The sequence below is a fragment of the Littorina saxatilis genome, linkage group LG16 (assembly GCF_037325665.1).
Source record: "Littorina saxatilis isolate snail1 linkage group LG16, US_GU_Lsax_2.0, whole genome shotgun sequence".
NCBI classification, from domain to species: Eukaryota; Metazoa; Mollusca; class Gastropoda; order Littorinimorpha; family Littorinidae; genus Littorina; species Littorina saxatilis.
The window spans coordinates 1,800,560-1,815,991 of record NC_090260.1 but is presented as its reverse complement, the minus strand read 5'-3'; the positions used below and the strand labels follow the sequence as shown (position 1 = coordinate 1,815,991).

Sequence of the window (15,432 nt, the reverse complement as noted above, 5' to 3'; positions counted from 1 at the left end):
TTTATTTTCTAATTTAACATTTGTTTTACAAATGTGACCATGGTCTTTCAAACATACAGTGACATTAAACATTGTTATGTTAAAAAAAAGAAAAAAGAAAAAAAGCTTTTGTGCACAAATCAGAAAATACATTGTACATTTTACCTACAGGCCAAACAGTGCCAGTGGCGGCAAAGGACCCAGCAAGTTGCACTGATCTATATTTTTAGATCAGTGGCAAGTTGTCAAGAACAGGCGCTAGCATTTGGATGTGTCCACTGATAGTAGGTTTGGTTGTGATCAATCAGAATGATGTGAGAATAAGAATGTATGACCGTTTGGTATGATGACATGTAATTCACATATGCTGAAATGTAGTATTATACATGATATAATATTATTATGGCTGTTGCCATGACCATGAACCCCAAGAAAGGTTTAATGTTATGTAAAATCAAAATACCAAAATCAAGCAACTATTAATCTGGTCTACGGCGCGGGAAGAGTGAGGCCTTCGTAAACGTTCAACGTTGGCCAATAATGATTTTAACAATGTTGTGTCGTTTTGTATTATGTTTTATTTTGTTGATCAATTGATAAATATGTCTTCCCAACATAATACAAATCAAACAGAAATAAAGTCTTTGAGAACTACAATAATTATTGTTGCCGTCAAAACCTTGCAAGGCCTCAACCGTTCTCACGAGATCAGTTACATTTGTTTTCTCTCTCTCTCTGTATATATGTCTTTGTCTGTGTCTCCCTCTGAGTCTCTCCGCTTCTGTCTTTCTATGTCTGTCTCTGTCTATGTGTGTGTGTGTCTCTCTCTCTCTCTCTCTCTCTCTCTCTCTCTCTCTCTCTCTCTCTCTCTCTCTCTTTCTCTCTCTCTCTCTCGCTCTCGCGTTCTCTCTCTCTCATCCGACTCTTGGCACACAGGTCAAAGCAGAGGTTAACTTGAGTGCACGTGTACCGAGCAGGAGGGGTTGAGGGCGGTGGTGAACATGGGTCTCAAAACAGAGGTTGGGCTATTTTTAGACCGTCAACACAGACAGTACAGCGTCGTCAATCCCCGCGTGCAGGAAATCGCTCACCTTCCACGTGCAAAACGTAGTGATATTATTGACACGCCAGATTAGCGCGGTAGCTTATTGTGCTAAGCAGGAAAGCGCGCTTTTCTGTATTCTTGTTAAGTTCGCAATTTCCGGGAAACATCCACTTTCACTTTGAGACTGTTCTGTTTATATTCGACACTATCCCACTTTGCATTGCAATACTGAAATATTTTTTTCTGTGTTCGAAAGCTACAGCCAATCGTTATTATATCCCCTTAGGTACAGTTTTATAACATTATTGGCACATGTAAACAATAGAAATTAATTAATGAACGCTACGAAAAGGGCAGCCTTTAACCTCCCTGTTGTCACTCAGCATTTTTTTTAAATTCTGATCCACACTTTCAGCACTCCCCCCCACCCGCCCTCCCCATCTCAGGTGTAATTTGTAAATGGCGTTTTAACATAGTAAGTCAAGCTTTTCAAACCTTATCAATAATTGCTTTGATGTTTTGCTGATGTTCAGTTTATTATTTAATGAAGATCTCATGGTTCAAAATTTCAAAAACGTGCGTGTGTTCCATTTCAAACTAACCTCACTGATGTGAACTCCATTATTACTGTCACATTTGTTTTACAAATTACACCCATAATCCAAACCAACGCGCAAACACACACACACCACAACTACACACATATGTACTCGTTACCATTAGGCAACGCTCGTCACAACACAGATAGACTACGAAGCAATCTCTTTGATCATCTCTGCGCTGAGTCGGTCACACTTTTGCTCACCCCTGCCAACAATCTCAAACGTATCCTTTTTATTCAATCACTACAAAATTATCATACAGCTTTTTATGTCTCACTAAATTATAAATCAGATGTATGTGGTTGTTTGTTGCCTTGAATGCCCCAAGGGGCAAAAATGAGTGTTTCTTCCATACTAATTAGCCTCATTTGCCTAAACCATATAGGAGTTATCCGTCCTTATAGAGTTTGTTTTTTTAATATAAATCCCATGCTAATTTCAAATACAGCGTTTTGCTATTCACTTCAATATAATAGTAAATAACAATCAAGAAATAACGAAGTCTTTAAACCACAATTTCCCAGATATTTACACTTTTCATTTTGTTTCAATTCACACCACAAAACATACACTTCGCCTTTTGGTATTCAGTCTCAAGTCTAAATAATAATAGTATAAATCATAAATAATTTTCTTCAAACCATCATAGACATAATGTTGCCTCACATGTTCTTTGTACAATCGTTGGTTTTCACAATAAATATTGCATTACTGTAAGTGTCTTCTTTTTCTTTAACAATGTCTTTTCAAAAACAAAACTCAAAGACCACAAAAGCTATTGCAACCTGTACTCCTATCTCTCGTCTCTCTTCCTGGATACAATGGTACCTAAGACTTACATTCAAATGCTTACATTTCCATGCTACCCACATTGTCAAAATACCAATAATTATTCAAAACAAATGTTAACTACTACCTAAATTCATTTCAGACCCACACCCATTATTATACACACATTTCACATTTAAACCATTAGTCGGCCCCCTGTCGATATTTATCGACTAAGTTCCTTGTGCTAAATCGTCAAGAGGTTGTGAGGGTGCTGGTGGCCGTTGACTACGTGCAGGTGTGGAGCGGGGGGTGCGAGCAGTGTAGAGTATTGGTTGGTGAGTGTAGAGTATTGGTTGGTGAGTGTAGAATATTGGTTGGTGAGTGTAGAGTATTGGTTGGTGAGTGTAAAGTATTGGTTGGTGAGTGTAGATTATTGGTTGGTGAGTGTAGAGTGTTGGTTGGTGAGTCTAGAGTATTGGTTGGTGAGTGTAGAGTATTGGTTGGTGAGTCTAGAGTATTGGTTGGTGAGTGTAGAGTGTTGGTTGGTGAGTGTAGAGTATTGGTGAGTGTAGAGTATTGGTTGGTGAGTGTAGAGTATTGGTTGGTGAGTGTAGAGTATTGGTTGGTGAGTGTAGAGTATTGGTTGGTGAGTGTAGAGTATTGGTTGGTGAGTGTAGATTATGTGTTGGTGAGTGTAAAGTATTGGTTGGCGAGTGTAGAGTATTGGTTGGTGAGTGTAGAGTATTGGTTGGTGAGTGTAGAATATTGGTTGGTGAGTGTAGAGTATTGGTTGGTGAGTGTAGAGTATTGGTTGGTGAGTGTAGAGTATTGGTTGGTGAGTGTAGAGTATTTGTTGGTGAGTGTAGAGTATTGGTTGGTGAGTGTAGAATAGTGGTTGGTGAGTGTAGAGTAGTGGTTGGTGAGTGTAGAGTATTGGTTGGTGAGTGTAGAGTATGGGTTGGTGAGTGTAGATTATTGGTTGGTGAGTGTAGAGTATTGGTTGGTGAGTGTAGAGTGTTGGTTGGTGAGTGTAGAGTAATGGTTGGTGAGTGTAGAGTATTGGTTGGTGAGTGTAGAGTATTCCCAGCAAACAATTTTACGTTGTATTCACGTTATATTCACGTTGGGTTACGTTGGGTTTACGTTGCGTTTCAACGTTTTTTTACGTAGATTTGTATGGACGAAATCACGTGGGAATAACGTTGGAAAACAACGTTGCATTTTACGTGACACCAACGTGAATGCAACGTGAATTATTGGTGGAGGTGGATTGTTCGTAAAAACATTACGTGAATTTTACGTTGTCACAACGTGAATTTTTGGTTGTGGTTGTGGTTTGGTTGAAATTGCGTTGCATTTTTACGTAATGTCCACGTGAATGGAACGTAAATTTTAGGTCAAAATTTAGCTCAAAAATTACGTGAATTCTACGTTGACACAACGTAAAAGTTGTGTTTTGGTGCATTTTTCCTGATAAAATTGACGTGAATTACACGTCGACACAACGTGAATATTTGGTTGTGGTTGTGGTTTGGTTTGATTTCGACGTGAATGCAACGTTGAGAGTGAATGTAGGTTTTGGTAAATGTATCCACGCACACACACCAACTTTCACACTCAGTCACATATCATAAGGACTATTACATGTAACACCATAAACTCAAGATACGATCAACAATTTTATTTCATAACAAAAACATGCATATTATGTTGCGGAGAAATTAAAAATGCACGCAGCTTAGCAGGGCAACAGCACAGCATATTCAATCGATTTCATTCTTTGTCCTGGTGGTCCTCTTCTCCCAGGCAGTCCTCGATGCGCCTCTTTGATGCTGGTCGCTAAACAAAGCAAAGACAGCACATTGATATTAGTGACACCATATATATACGAATCCCACACACACACACACACTCACACACAAACTCACACTAGCGCGTCACCTTATACACAACTACAATAAGCGATAAACGTTTCATATGCTGATCAGGATGCAATGAACTTTGACACGCTCCAATTAAAGCCCATTATAGGGGCCGGTGTCCGTCTCTCTCCTTGAGGATAAAAGGGCTCACAGCCTTTTCAACATTGTTATCAAAATCAAAGTCTTTCGGTAACCTGGAAAGCTCCTTGGAGCTAGTACTGTCTCAATTATCCACCGATCGCCGTAGGTCGAAGTTGAAGACTATCAAGTGTATGCATGTTGTAGAGGTGGGAGGTGCACAGAAAATGGAAGCAATCATTACAATCAAACTTTGTTTGTTAAATACACTACTCTTTGTCATCGGAAACTAAAAGTTATTTGGTGTTGGCCTTTTTTTTCACAGATTATACATTGTAAATGAAAAAAAGCAAAATGAAGCAATACCAAATAAAAACAAAATGTTCAGAAACATACATGATACATGGGTAGTATCAAAACGGTTGGTTGGTTGGTTAACCTAAGCTTAACGTCCTCACAGAAACTAGTGCCAATTAGGGACATGAAGTGGTTATATGCTGGGACAAAACGGTTGGGAAAAAGGAGAACTTTAAAGTTGCCATCAAGCAAGAGAGGGATGGGTGGTTTCAACTTGCAAGGGTAATAAGAAAGCAGTGAGAGAGACAATTAAGGGCGACATGTGCGATCAAGTTGAATTTGAAAGTCCAGCACCTATAATTACAAGTTTTCCACGTTATATTTCCAGTGTTATCCATGCCAAGAAGGTTCCTTTTTTTCCAACCTTCATCTGTCCGACACGTGCGATCTCACTTTTTCAGCGAGTTATTTTTTCCCTTTAACATCTGGTTGCCAGACTTCCGTCAACCTCTTGTCAAATTTCACACTGTGATTCTCACGTATCTGATCGCTTCTTTAAGAGCACTTGACAGTGTCCAGTCAATCACTTCTTTCAGACGGGTCATAAAATTGCAAAGGCTCCTAAATGCCCCGCTCCTGTACAAACTGTGGGGGGAGGATCTATTGGGGGGGGGGGGGGGGGAGGGAGATCTTAGATTGAGAGGAGACGGAATGCATGGAACGGAATTTTTATGAATCGTTTTGTAGTTTTTGTGTCTGGGGCATGTAAACAAAACAAAAATGAGCAAAATTCTGAGAGAAAAACGGGAGCTTTATCAAAGCAAATTTGTTTTACAGTTGTTGTGATTATTTAACGACAAGAGGAGACACAATACAATTTGTTATACTTTTGATTTCTAAGAGTTGAAATCAATTACGCAGATATATTATAAGTCTACAAAGCCATGACGGTGCCAAAATAGCATGATAGCATTTTTGAATATTTCACTAATCAGAGCAGCAGAATTCTAACTTCATTAAAAAAATCAATCTAATCAAAGAATTTAGTAAGCACTGAAGGCATCGTGATCATTAAAAAATCTCACAACTTAAGAACATCATACCTCTGCATAAATTACGCTTATGCAGTATGTTTCTTCCGATTAATGCAAACACTTTTTTTGTCGCAGAGCAGCGACCCGGCATTGATACCGTCACCTGAAAATCAGTGGCTGTGTTGTAAGACCTACATTTTGTAATTGACAATGACTTGAAAAGGCACGTGTCCTGAGCATATAGGAAAGGTAATACATGTACACTCAACGGTGTCTTTTGCACACTGCTATCTGACAAATTATTTAGAGCGGTCATCAGAAGCAGGCGACGATAGTCGAGTGATTTATTACCCACGGGGGGTTGAGGCTGCAGACAATTAACTGTGAACTGAGAAGGGGTAAGCGGTGGGGGCGAAGGGGGTTAAAAGGGGGAGGGAGTGGGGTGGCAGACATAAAATAATGAAAACTTGTTACGGTCCGACTTTGGGTTTGGTGTGTGTTGGCTACGCTGATGTCTCAAGTAGACTCACGTTCAGAAGGGGGTGGGTAAATCAACATGGTCGGCAACTTTATGATCCAGGTCTACAAAAGACAGTCAAGTGTGTAATTAGCCAATCAGTCAGATGACATCAAGGTGTCAAGTTCTGAATTCTTCTCATACCACCGTTCCGACCTCATCTCTCGGACAAAAGTTGGACAACCAAGTTTTGGAAGAAATTTTCAAGGAAGAATGACATCACAGGTTTCTGGAAAGCAAGGATTCGGGACAAAAGAAAGAATAACTGACACTATAACACACACACACACACACACACACACACACACACACACACACACACACACACACACACACACACACACACACACACACACACAGAGGCACGAACTCAAACAAACACACTGGCACACCGCACACACACACACACACTCACACTCACACACTCACGCACGAACACACACATACAAACTTGCGCGCGCGCGCACTGATTTCTAAACAACAACAACAGTAAGCAGTGAACGATGCATATGCTAATCATGAGGCAAGAAATGAATGTGGCAAGTTTGATTCAACTTTGACCCGCTCTAAATCCCACGTTGTACACAGTCTGTCTCCCTGAGGATAAAAGGGCTCACAGTTTCCAAAACTTGTGATCAAAATCAAAGTCTTTCAGTAACCTGGAAAGCTACTTAGAGTGCTGTCTCAATTATCCCCCTATCGCCGTAGGTCGAAGTTGAGGACTATCAAGTGTATAGGGAGGGGTAGGGGGAGGGAGGAAGGGAATTGTTACGACACGACTTTGTCGTGTAAAAGGAAATGATGGGTGGCACGCGGATATCCGTGGGATGTTCAGACATGGAAATTGCTCAAAATAACGATTATCTATTAAACTCATAGCTCATGGATTTCCATTAAGTACTTTTACCCCGCGTTGTACTTGAAGTCCGACACCTAGTGTGAAAACGATCGTTCAATAGTCCAATTACATATTTCTGCCCCTTTTCCCGTTTAACCCCCAAATAACAACAACTACAACAAAGACAGCAAGAGCGACGACGACGACAACAAAATGTTGGAACCAAATTGAAATCATTGCAAACAAGACACCAGTAAATGTCGGACACCTACATGGTGGTTTTCAAGTTCCTCATTTTGTTACATGTCCCCATACAACACTTTACCTATTGATTTTGTTATTTGGTTAGTTAATTTGAAATTAATGTTAAAGTTCCTAATTTGTTATCTAAATTTCGCCATAACGCATTTATTAACTCATTCATTTATGAACTTATTTATGTATCATTTCCCTATTCGTCTATTTGTTTATTTTTTTATTTCAGTTATTTCGGCATGTAGGTATTTCGGTTGTAAGCAATTCAGTTATAATAAAACAAATTCACCCATTATTAGAAAGGAGAAAACAAATTGGAATGTCGGGTGCACATTCCAAGTTGATCCCTTTTTTAACTAAAAATAGCGCGCGTTATTACTAACAATGCTCTTGTACAAGCTTATAAAATATAAAGCCCACATGTTAAAATACCTTGACAACTAAAAAGTGGGAAATTACAACGACGGTCAACAGTCAGAGTTATATATTGCTTGCAAGCCTGTCCGCCCTGTATCCAAGATATCCCCCATGCACTGGCATGGTCCTGAGAGGACACACTTATTACTCAACAGTAAATTCCAGTAAGCCTTTATCATGTCATTTTTATGTTTGTGAATGTCACAGAAAAAACCCACAACTCCCAAGATCACGGAAGCATGATTAACCATTCAGTCAATTCAAGGGAATGCACGCTGAAAACGTCCGCTTTCATTTCACCTAAGAGGGGGAGGAAGGTGTTTTGTTAATTTTCTATTGCTGGTACTCGCACGTGTCCAAAGTGTGTGAGAAAAAGAACAAGTCGCGTGAGGCGAAATTACTACATTTAGTCAAGCTGTGGAGCTCACAGAATGAAACTGAACGCACTGCATTTTTTCCCAATGACCGTAGTCCGCCGCTCGTACAAAGGGCGGTGAAATTAACGACCCTGTTTAGCGCGGAAGTGGTTGCGCTCTGTTGCATAGCACGCTTTTCTGTACCTCTCTTCGTTTTAACTTTCTGAGCGTGTTTTTAATCCAAACATATCATATCTACATGTATATGTTTTTGGAATCAGGAATCGACAGGGAATACGATGAAATTGTTTTTAGATCGATTTCGGAAAATTAATTTTAATCATAATTTTTATATTTTTAATGTTTAGAGCTTGTTTGTAATCCAAATATAACATATGTATATGTTTTTGGAATCAGAAAATGACGAAGAATAAGATGAAAATGTTTTTGGATCGTTTAATAAAAAAAAAATTTAATTACAAGTTTTCGATTTTTAATGACCAAAGTCATTAATTAGTTTTTAAGCCATCAAGCTGAAAGTCCGGCCTTCGTCGAAAATTGCTTTGCCAAAATTTCAATCAATTTGATTGAAAAATAGTGGTTTCGCTGTGCTGCATAGCACGCTTTTCTGTACCTCTCTTCGTTTGGTTTAAACTGTTTTATTCAACGTTTGTGCATTATTTACAAATAAAAAACGCATATAGAATAAACAACACAAGCATAATGCTTATAGTGGTGTTTACAGTTTTCTAGAAAAATACATATAAATGGCGGCTATTGTACAGTTTAAATGAAGAGCAAGCAAACATGAAAAGAAAATTGAATGAAAAATGTACATCAAAACAAAAATCCGTTTAAGAATACATATATTATATTTTTCGTTTTAACTTTGTGAGCGTGTTTTTAATCCAAACATATCATATCTATATGTTTTTTTGAATCAGGAACCGACAAGGAATAAGACGAAATTGTTTTTAAATCGATTTCGGAAATTTGATTTTGATAATAATTTTTATATTTTTAATTTTCAGAGCTTGTTTTTAATCCAAATATAACATATTTATATGCTTTTTGAATCAGATAATGACGCAGAATAAGATGGAATTGTTTTTGGAACGTTTGATCAAAAAAATAATTTTAATTACAAGTTTCCGATTTTTAACGACCAAACTCACTCATTAGTTTTTAAGCCACCAAGCTGAAATACAATACCGAAGTCCGGCCTTTGTCGAAGATTGCTTGGCCAAAATGTCAATCAATTTGATTGAAAAATGAGGGTGTGACAGTGCCGCCTCAACTTTTACAAAAAGCCGGATATAACGTCATCAAAGGTATTAATTGAAAAAAGGAAAAAAAATGTCCGGGGATATCATTCCCAGGAACTCTCATGTAAAATGTCATAAAGATCGGTCCAGCAGTTTAGTCTGAATCGCTCTACACACACACACGCACAGACACACACAGACACACAGACACACACACATCACGACCCTCGTCTCGATTCCCCCTCTATGGACATTCTGTGAGTTCGACAGCTTGACTAAATGTTGTATTTTCGCCTTACGCGACTTGTTTTTTGCTGTATGTTTCTCCCTTTTTCTTTATTGTGTCTTATATATGTCTGTAATGAACATTTTAAAATGAAGAGGAAAAACACTACCCACGATCCTCTCAACGAAACAGTACATTAAAAAACCTGCGCACGCACAAACACACACAAACACAACTTTTCGAGAAAACATTGGCTGCATTTTTTTTTTACTGGTGAGCGTATCCTAAAAAGAAATCCAACATGTGTTGTCCATATGATTTGCCCGTTCGGTTTTCTTTTGTTCTCATACGCGAGATGTCTCAAGAGGACCCATTTTGGCAAAGTTTAGAGGAGGGGGGGGGGGGGGGGAGGGGGAGCATGTCCGTAATTTTATTATCCAAGTGAACAAACGATCGACAAAAGCCCGACAAAAGACTGCCAAGTGCCGTAAATGAGTCAGGTAAGATCAAGGTGCGATTTTTGACTTGTACTTCATACCAGTTTTCCTCGCCTCTTCTCTCCTTAACAAAGGTCTAGCAACAAAGTTTGGGGGGTGTAATCTCATAAGGAGTGACATAATATCACATGCGAATATGAGGGAACGAGACAGAAGAATGAATAAAACAGCCGCTATTACGCTATCTGTCTTGTGGCTGGAAGAAAAAAGAACAAGTCGCTGAACGCAATGCCATTTTTCAGCAAGACCGTATTCTCGTAGCATCGTCAGTCCACCGCTCATGGCAAAGGCAGTGAAATTGACAAGAAGAGCTAAGTAAGCGGGGTAGTAGTTGCGCTAAGAAGGATAGCACGCTTTTCTGTACCTCTCTTTGTTTTAACTTTCTGAGCGTGTTTTTAATCCAAACATATCATATCTATATGTTTTTGGAATCAGGAACCGACAAGGAATAAGATGAAAGTGTTTTTAAATTGATTTGGACAATTTAATTTTGATAATAATTTTTATATATTTAATTTTCAGAGCTTGTTTTTAATCCGAATATAACATATTTATATTTTTTTGGAATCAGCAAATGATGGAGAATAAGATAAACGTAAATTTGGATCGTTTTATAAATTTTTATTTTTTTTTACAATTTTCAGATTTTTAATGACCAAAGTCATTAATTAATTTTTAAGCCACCAAGCTGAAATGCAATACCGAAGTCCGGGCTTTGTCGAAGATTACTTGACCAAAATTTCAACCAATTTGGTTGAAAAATGAGGGCGTGACAGTGCCGCCTCAACTTTCACGAAAAGCCGGATATGACGTCATCAAAGACATTTATCAAAAAAATGAAAAAAACGTTCGGGGATTTCATACCCAGGAACTCTCATGTCAAATTTCATAAAGATCGGTCCAGTAGTTTAGTCTGAATCGCTCTACACACACACACAGACACACAGACACACAGACACACGCACATACACCACGACCCTCGTTTCGATTCCCCCTCGATGTTAAAATATTTAGTCAAAACTTGACTAAATATAAAAAGAAAGAATACCGTCCAACTAACACGAAGAAGAATGGGAAAAAATCTTAAATAAAGGGAGAGGTACAAAGGTTGCGATTCATCTCGGCTAGATATTATTCACGATTTTTGTAAACATACATGTAGTAAGCCTATACTCGCATCAGACACATATTTTACATGTATCAGCATCCTACATTTTGTCCGTGTCTGCCTTCTGGCCGGGTTTGCGATTTCTACATATTATATTCATGTGTTCTTCTCTCTGACAGTGCGGGCTCAACTTTTACAAACGGGAAAATATGACATCAAATAACGCTATCAAATATCGGAGAACAGCCACACAAGCGAATGCTCTCAAGAATATGTAAACCAATGTTCATCAAAATCCGTCAGGTAGCACACACACCCACACACACCCACCCACACCCACCCACACACACACAGTCCGAGTGTGTCATTACTTGAATGGGGTGTGCACGTTAAAGATCCCACGATTGACAAAAGGGTCTTTCCTGGCAAAATTGTATTGGCATAGATAAAAATGTCCACCAAAATACCCGTGTGACTTGGAATGATAGGCCGTGAAAAGTAGGATATGCGCCGAAATGGCTGCGATCTGCTGGCCGATGTGAATGCGTGATGTATTTTGTAAAAAAAATTCCATCTCACACGGCATAGATAAAAATCCCTGCGCCTTGAATATGTGCGCGATATAAATTGCACAAAATAAAAATACAAAAATAAATAAATAAATCCCTGCGCTTAGAACTGTACCCACGGAATACGCGCGATATAAGCCTCATATTGATTGATTGATTGAATCAGTGAATGTGAAAAGACTATGGGTAGTCGTCTAAGACAGGTTAAAATCAGTCAAACGAATGACTACACAAACCTGCATGTGTCAGGTTTTAATTTTTGTTTGTTTGTTCTTTCTTTATTTTGTTTTGTTATTTCGTACGTTCGTTGATAAAATGCCGTCCCAACCTGCCGCCCACACACACACACACACATATTATAATCCCCCCTCCCGAATCCCCATTCTCCACCCGATAGCTCCTCTTTGTCTCACTCTCTCCTCCTTACAAATAACAATTTGATACGTTCATCTTTAATCCACCCCCCTCCCCGAATCACCTCCCCATTCTCCACCCCATAGCTCCTCTTTGTCTCGCTCTCTCCCCCGGTGTGACGTTTTCATCTTTCGCCGTGTTGATATTTCGCTTCTCGGCCTCGTTGAACTAGTATAAACTCTACACTGAACAAAAAAACACCCTACGATAGTACTGATGAGCGACCTTGTGTACCTTACATTCATGGGGTCAAATTTGTCCAACCAATTTGTTTTATTTAACTTAGAAATTTGATTCATCCTAAAATGTTTCCTTCTTACTCAAGGGACGTAACCACTCAGTACACGTTTTCGAAGAATTAGATTTTGGGGGTGAAATCTATTAAATTTGACCACCAATTTTCTTCACATGCAAGAAACTGACATGCTTTTCGTCCTTAAATAATTTCACTTCTTAATTTTACCAGGAAACAACATTTCAGTCTTGAGTATATGTCGAGGGGGAAATATGTACACAGGCGAAAGATTGAAATCGTGACACCGGCAGGGTATCTCGGCTGCCTACTTGAGTGAGTAACAGAACAGGTCGACAAAAGACAGTCAAGTATGTAATGAGCCAATGTGTCAAGTTCTGAATTCTCCTCATACCACTGTCCCCTGGGCAGATTCACTTGAACTTGAAGCAGCTTGTCTGGATACATCGTCCTCCCTCAAGATCGTAAAATGCCCAATTAAGTACTTGAGATATCAATGGCCGTCCCCGCTTTCAGTCTCATGCACTGAGCTAGTCTGATTAAACAGCTTTCTAAAGGTTGCGTCCGTCTATGTGAAACGTGTTTTTCCTTTGTGTTCCACTGCTTGTGACCCATTGTTTCGCTATACTGACTCAAAAGTTGAGTCTAAAAGAATGTGTATCACTTGAACTGAGTTAGGGCTGACATTGTGACTATTGGAAAGACCCGCCATCTTTGGCCGGTCCGTTTCCAATCATGGTCTCGACAATCAAGTAATCTGTGCATGTGTACATGGAGTACAATAAGTGATAACGTCTCATGTGGAACAACTGAAAACAACTTACCTTCGAGTTGATTACGATGAATATTTTAGTCCTGAAAGTGTTCATCAAAGTTGAAAACCAAATTTGGGATACACAAAGTCGACCGTGGCCATCACCGGAGAACACTGTCGGTTAGTAACGCGTCTTTTTTTGGGAGGGAAAGTTTCGCACTCGCAAATCCATTTAACTCAGCAAATTCCTTGAAACAATATGCATTTATGTTATACTCTTTTCGTCTTACACAATTGGTGAACCTCTATGTTTGACCGAACATTAATTGAATAGAATATTACGAAACTAAAAATGCAGGTGAAAAAACCGAAATGATTGACAAAGTTTCGACGTTGTCTCTCTCTGTCTCTCTCTGACTCTCTCTGTCTCCCTCTCTCCCCTCTGTCTCCCTCTCTGTCTCTCTCCATCTCTCTCTCTCTCCGTCCCTCTCTGTCTCTGTCTGTCTGTCTGTCTGTCTGTCTGTCTGTCTGGCTCTGTCTCTGTCTCTGTGTCTCTCTCTCTCTTTCTCTCTCTCTCTCTCTCTCTCTCTCTCTCTCTCCCCCGACCCCCTGCCCCAATTTTTGGAAGGTTAGAAACTAGAGGACGTACATTTCTGTACAGTCACCATAAAATCTTCATTATGAATGCAAAAATGTTAACAAAATCGGCAAACCATAAAAGAACATGAAACAAGTCGCGTAAGGCGAAAATACAATATTTAGTCAAGTAGCTGTCGAACTCACAGAATGAAACTGAAGGCAATGCCATTTTTCAGCAAGACCGTATACTCGTAGCATCGTCAGTCCACCGCTCATGGCAAAGGCAGTGAAATTGACAAGAAGAGCGGGGTAGTAGTTGCGCTAAGAAGGATAGCACGCTTTTCTGTACCTATCTTTGTTTTAACTTTCTGAGCGTGTTTTTAATCCAAACATATCATATCTATATGTTTTTGGAATCAGGAACCGACAAGGAATAAGATGAAAGTGTTTTTAAATTGATTTGGACAATTTAATTTTGATAATAATGTTTATATATTTAATTTTCAGAGCTTGTTTTTAATCCGAATATAACATATTTATATGTTTTTGGAATCAGCAAATGATGGAGAATAAGATAAACGTACATTTGGATCGTTTAATAATTTTTTTTTTTTTTTTTACAATTTTCAGATTTTTAATGACCAAAGTCATAAATTAATTTTTAAGCCAACAAGCTGAAATGCAATACTGAAGTCCGGGCTTCGTCGAAGATTACTTGACCAAAATTTCAACCAATTTGGTTGAAAAATGAGGGCGTGACAGTGCCGCCTCAACTTTCACGAAAAGCCAGATATGACGTCATCAAAGACATTTATCACAAAAATAAAAAAAAACGTTCGGGGATTTCATACCCAGGAACTCTCATGTCAAATTTCATAAAGATCGGTCCAGTAGTTTAGTCTGAATCGCTCTACACACACACACAGACACAGACACACACACACACACACACACACACGCACGCACACACACGCACATACACCACGACCCTCGTTTCGATTCCCCCTCGATGTTAAAATATTTAGTCAAAACTTGACTAAATATAACAAGTCGCGTAAGGCGAAAATACAATATTTAGTCAAGTAGCTGTCGAACTCACAGAATGAAACTGAACGCAATGCAACGCAGCAAGACCGTATATACTCGTAGTCCACCGCTCACGGCATAGGCAGTGAAATTGACAAGAAGAGCGGGGTAGTAGTTGCGCTAAGAAGGATAGCACGCTTTTCTGTACCTCTCTTTGTTTTAACTTTCTGAGCGTGTTTTTAATCCAAACATATCATATCTATATGTTTTTGGAATCAGGAACCGACCAGGAATAAGATGAAAGTGTTTTTAAATTGATTTGGACAATTTAATTTTGATAATAATTTTTATATATTTAATTTTCAGAGCTTGTTTTTAATCCGAATATAACATATTTATATTTTTTTGGAATCAGCAAATGATGGAGAATAAGATAAACGTAAATTTGGATCGTTTTATAAATTTCTATTTTTTTTTACAATTTTCAGATTTTTAATGACCAAAGTCATCAATTAATTTTTAAGCCACCGAGCTGAAATGCAATACCGAAGTCCGGGCTTCGTCGAAGATTACTTGACCACAATTTCAACCAATTTGGTTGAAAAATGAGGGCGTGACAGTGCCGCCTCA

At 38.8% G+C, this 15,432-nt stretch overlaps 1 protein-coding gene and 1 long non-coding RNA gene across 2 annotated transcripts in view; both read right to left on the bottom strand.

Annotated features, from left to right (window-relative positions):
* The window catches only part of LOC138951437 (uncharacterized), a 197,192-nt gene that overhangs the window by 74,301 nt on the left and 107,459 nt on the right, over window positions 1-15,432 (bottom strand). The window lies entirely within an intron of this gene.
* LOC138950179 (uncharacterized) lies at window positions 4,064-13,501 on the bottom strand. The gene is made up of 2 exons (XR_011450540.1): window positions 13,268-13,501; window positions 4,064-4,236 (listed from the first exon to the last, which is right to left on the bottom strand). It is a non-coding gene; the product is annotated as an uncharacterized lncRNA (long non-coding RNA).